The 5113-nt window shown below is 42.0% G+C and overlaps 7 non-coding genes across 7 annotated transcripts; all 7 read right to left on the reverse strand.

Annotated features, from left to right (window-relative positions):
- Positions 1-716: 716 nt before the first annotated feature.
- trnaq-cug lies at positions 717-788 on the reverse strand. The gene has a single exon. It is a non-coding gene; the product is annotated as a tRNA-Gln (tRNA).
- Positions 789-1311: 523 nt separating this feature from the next.
- trnaq-uug lies at positions 1312-1384 on the reverse strand. The gene has a single exon. It is a non-coding gene; the product is annotated as a tRNA-Gln (tRNA).
- A 1491-nt stretch (positions 1385-2875) lies between these two features.
- trnaq-cug lies at positions 2876-2947 on the reverse strand. Its single transcript has one exon. It is a non-coding gene; the product is annotated as a tRNA-Gln (tRNA).
- A 116-nt stretch (positions 2948-3063) lies between these two features.
- trnaq-uug lies at positions 3064-3135 on the reverse strand. Its single transcript has one exon. It is a non-coding gene; the product is annotated as a tRNA-Gln (tRNA).
- Positions 3136-4134: 999 nt separating this feature from the next.
- trnaq-cug lies at positions 4135-4206 on the reverse strand. Its single transcript has one exon. It is a non-coding gene; the product is annotated as a tRNA-Gln (tRNA).
- Positions 4207-4335: 129 nt separating this feature from the next.
- Positions 4336-4407, reverse strand: trnaq-uug. The gene has a single exon. It is a non-coding gene; the product is annotated as a tRNA-Gln (tRNA).
- A 588-nt stretch (positions 4408-4995) lies between these two features.
- Positions 4996-5067, reverse strand: trnaq-cug. The gene has a single exon. It is a non-coding gene; the product is annotated as a tRNA-Gln (tRNA).
- Positions 5068-5113: the final 46 nt, after the last annotated feature.

A 5113-nucleotide genomic window follows, 5' to 3' on the forward strand; every position in this document is an offset into this window, starting at 1 on the left:
GATTATGAGATTATTGGTTGGCCATGTGAATAATTCAGCACAAAAACAGGAAGGTTCTCACCGAGATTTGAACTCGGATCACTGGATTCAAAGTCCAGAGTGCCAAACATTACACCATAGAACCATATTCTAAATCCAAATGGAAATTGAAAAAAAAATCTGCGCTTAACTTTGCAACAGCGGACTGTCGTTCCTTCACGTGTTGCAAATACTTTCAACTGACAACAATATTTGGACAGCTATATTCTAGTTCCACGAGGCAAATTAATTGACATGGTAGGATCGTCCAAGATTTAAACTCGGATTGTAGGATTCAGAGTCCTGAGTGATAACCTTTACAGCATAGAACCCTGTACTCAACACTCTGTGACGGGTTCAGATTTTACTGTCCTTGGTTCACCGGAAAACAGATCAAATATTTTCTGGCCAGAAACGGTATCAACTGGGCTACTCCTACCATGCATCCACTTGGAAATCCACATATTTCCAACACGAATGAAGTGACGAGTGTGAACAAAATATGAAACATTGTCAGTTCTTTGTGGGCAGCAAGTTTTCACTCAAAAAACGTACTATGGACTCATAGTATGCATTTACCGTGAGGCTAACCATTTGTGCGTAACAAGAGTGCTTATCGACTCCCACCCACTCTGTTTTCTTCACGCACAACTATTTTAAAGCTGACAGGGGAGGAGGTGTCATTGCAAAAGCAAGGTAGGTCCTACCGAGATTTGAACTCAGATCGCAGGATTCAGAGTCCTGAGTGCTAACCATTACACCATAGAACCTCATACAGAGTAATTATTGTAGAGTTCCGATTTTCCTGTCCTTAGTACAGCGGATAAACAGCAGATTATGAGATTATTGGCTGGCCATGTGAATAATTCAGCACAAAAACAGGAAGGTTCTACCGAGATTTGAATTTGGATCACTGGATTCAAAGTCCAGAGTGCTAAACATTACACCATAGAACCATATTATAAATCCAAATGGAAATTGAAAAAAAAATCTGCGTTTAATTTGCAACAGCGGACTGTCGCTCCTTCACGTGTTGTAAATACTTTCAACTGACAACAATATTTGGACAGCTATATTCTAGTTCCACGAGGCAAATTAATTGACATGGTAGATCGTCCAAGATTTAAACTGGATTGTAGGATTCAGAGTCCTGAGGATAACCTTTACAGCATAGAACCCTTACAGAGTAATAAGTGTAGAGTCTCCAATTTTCCTGTCATTGTTACACCGGATAAACAGCAGATTATGAGATTATTGGTTGGCCATGTGAATAATTCAGCACAAAAAACAGGAAGGTTCTACCGAGATTTGAACCTCGGATCACTGGATTCAAAGTCCAGAGTGCTAAACATTACACCATAGAACCATATTCTAAATCCAAATGGAAATTGAAAAAGAAAATCTGCGTTTAATTTGCACAGCCAACTGTCGCTCTTCAATGCGTGTTGCAAATACTTTCAACTGACAACAATATTTGGACAGCTATATTCTAGTTCCACGAGGCAAATTAATTGACATGGTAGGATCGTCCAAGATTTAAACTCGGATTGTAGGATTCAGAGTCCTGAGTGCTGAGAGCGAGAGTTGCACCCCTTCTGAAAAAACCTACACTCGATCCCTCCGATGTCAACAATTACAGACCAGTATCCCTTCTTTCTTTTCTCTCCAAAACTCTTGAACGTGCCGTCCTTGGCCAGCTCTCCCGCTATCTCTCTCTGAATGACCTTCTTGATCCAAATCAGTCAGGTTTCAAGACTAGTCATTCAACTGAGACTGCTCTCCTCTGTATCACGGAGGCGCTCCGCACTGCTAAAGCTAACTCTCTCTCCTCTGCTCTCATCCTTCTAGATCTATCGGCTGCCTTCGATACTGTGAACCATCAGATCCTCCTCTCCACCCTCTCCGAGTTGGGCATCTCCGGCGCGGCCCACGCTTGGATTGCGTCCTACCTGACAGGTCGCTCCTACCAGGTGGCGTGGCGAGAATCTGTCTCCTCACCACGCGCTCTCACCACTGGTGTCCCCCAGGGCTCTGTTCTTGGCCCTCTCCTATTCTCGCTATACACCAAGTCACTTGGCTCTGTCATAATCTCACATGGTCTCTCCTATCATTGCTATGCAGATGATATATAATTAATCTTCTCCTTTCCCCCTTCTGATGACCAGGTGGCGAATCGCATCTCTGCATGTCTGGCAGACATACCCAGGTGTGTGGATGTGACGGATCGTCACCTCAGCTGAACTCAAGACGTGAGCTGCTCTTCCTCCCGGGAAGGACTGCCTGCTCCATGATCTCGCCATCACGGTTCATCCACCTCTGGCCTGCTCGCCTCCCTACCACTGAGGAAGTACAGCTCCCGCCTCAGCCCAGTCAAAACTGCCGCCCTGGCCCCCAATGGTGGAACAAACTCTCACGACGCCAGGACAGCGGAGTCAATCACCACCTTCCGGAGACACCTAAACCCCACCTCTTTAAGGAATACCTAGATAGGTTAAGTAATCCCTCTCACCCCACCCCTAAGTTTTAGATGCACTATTGTTAAGTGACTGTCCCACTGGATGTCATAAGGTGAATGCACTAATTTGTAAGTCGCTCTGGATAAGAGCGTCTGCTAAATGACTTAAATGTAATGTAAATGTAAGTGACGAGTGTGAACAAAATATGAAACATTGTCAGTTCTTTGTGGGGCAGCAAGTTTTCAATTAAAAAACGTACCAGGGACTCATAGTATGCATTTACCGTAGGCTAACCATTTGTGCGTAACAAGAGTGCTTATCGACTCCCACCCACTTGTTTCTTTCACGCACAACTATTTTAAAGTTGACAGGGGAGGAGTGTGTCACTGCAAAATCATGGAAGGTCCTACCGAGATTTGAACTCGGATCGCAGGATTCAGAGTCCTGAGTGCTAACCATTACACCATAGAACCTCATACAGAGTAATTATTGTAGAGTTCCGATTTTCCTGTCCTTAGTACAGCGGATAAACAGCAGATTATGAGATTATTGGTTGGCCATGTGAATAATTCAGCACAAAAAAACAGGAAGGTTCTACCGAGATTTGAACTCGGATCACTGGATTCAAAGTCCAGAGTGCTAAACATTACACCATAGAACCATATTCTAAATCCAAATGGAAATTGAAAAAAAAAAATCTGCGTTTAATTTGCAACAGCGGACTGTCGTTCCTTCACGTGTTGCAAATACTTTCAACTGACAACAATATTTGGACAGCTATATTCTAGTTCCACGAGGCAAATTAATTGACATGGTAGGATCGTCCAAGATTTAAACTCGGATTGTAGGATTCAGAGTCCTGAGTGATAACCTTTACAGCATAGAACCCCTTACAGAGTAATAAGTGTAGAGTTCCAATTTTCCTGTCATTGTTACACCGGATAAACAGCAGATTATGAGATTATTGGTTGGCCATGTGAATAATTCAGCACAAAAAAACAGGAAGGTTCTACCGAGATTTGAACTTGGATCACTGGATTCAAAGTCCAGAGTGCTAAAAATTACACCATAGAACCATATTCTAAATCCAAATGGAAATTGAAAAAAAAATCTGCGTTTAATTTGCAACAGCGGACTGTCGTTTCTTCACGTGTTGCAAATACTTTCAACTGACAACAATATTTGGACAGCTATATTCTAGTTCCACGAGGCAAATTAATTGACATGGTAGGATCGTCCAAGATTTAAACTCGGATTGTAGGATTAAGAGTCCTGAGTGATAACCTTTACAGCATAGAACCCTGTACTCAATACTCTGTGACGGGTTCAGATTTTACTGTCCTTGGTTCACCGGAAAACAGATCAAATATTTTCTGGCCAGAAACGGTATCAACTGGGCTACTCCTACCATGCATCCACTTGGAAATCCACATATTTCCAACACGAATGAAGTGACGAGTGTGAACAAAATATGAAACATTGTCAGTTCTTTGTGGGGCAGCAAGTTTTCAATTAAAAAACTTACCAGGGACTCATAGTATGCATTTACCGTAGGCTAACCATTTGTGCGTAACAAGAGTGCTTATCGACTCCCACCCACTTGTTTCTTTCACGCACAACTATTTTAAAGTTTACAGGGAGGAGTGTGTCACTGAAATCATGGTCCTACCGAGATTTGAACTCGGATCGCAGGATTCAGAGTCCTGAGTGCTAACCATTACACCATAGAACCCCTTACAGAGTAATATGTGTAGAGTTCCAATTTTCTTGTCCTTAGTACACCGGATAAACAGCAGATTATGAGATTATTGGTTGGCCATGTGAATAATTCAGCACAAAAAAAAAAAAAAAAAAAACAGGAAGGTTCTACTGAGATTTGAACTCGGATCACTGGATTCAAAGTCCAGAGTGCTAAACATTACACCATAGAACCATATTCTAAATCCAAATGGAAATTGAAAAAAAAAATCTGCGTTTAATTTGCAACAGCGGACTGTCGTTCCTTCACGTGTTGCAAATACTTTCAACTGACAACAATATTTGGACAGCTATATTCTAGTTCCACGAGGCAAATTAATTGACATGGTAGGATCGTCCAAGATTTAAACTCGGATTGTAGGATTCAGAGTCCTGAGTGATAACCTTTACAGCATAGAACCCTGTACTCAATACTTTCTGAGCCGGATAATTTTAATCACTTGGTTACCGGAAAAACAGATCAAATATTTTCTGGCCAGAAACGGTATCAACTGGGCTACCCTACCATGCATCCACTTGGAAATCCACATATTTCCAACACGAATGAAGTGACGAGTGTGAACAAAATATGAAACATTGTCAGTTCTTTGTGGGACAACAGTTTTCAATTAAAAAACATACCAGGGACTAATAGTATGCATTTACCGTAGAGCCTAACCATTTGTGCGTAACAAGAGTGCTTATCGACTCCACCCACTTGTTTTCTTTCACGCACAACTATTTTAAAGTTGACAGGAGGAGTGTGTCACTGCAAAATCATGGAAGGTCCTACCGAGATTTGAACTCGGATTGCAGGATTCAGAGTCCTGAGTGCTAACCATTACACCATAGAACCTCATGAGTAATTATTGCAGAGTTCCGATTTTCCTGTCCTTAGTACA

This window comes from Oncorhynchus gorbuscha, unplaced genomic scaffold (genome assembly GCF_021184085.1).
Source record: "Oncorhynchus gorbuscha isolate QuinsamMale2020 ecotype Even-year unplaced genomic scaffold, OgorEven_v1.0 Un_scaffold_16859, whole genome shotgun sequence".
Classification (NCBI taxonomy): Eukaryota; Metazoa; Chordata; class Actinopteri; order Salmoniformes; family Salmonidae; genus Oncorhynchus; species Oncorhynchus gorbuscha.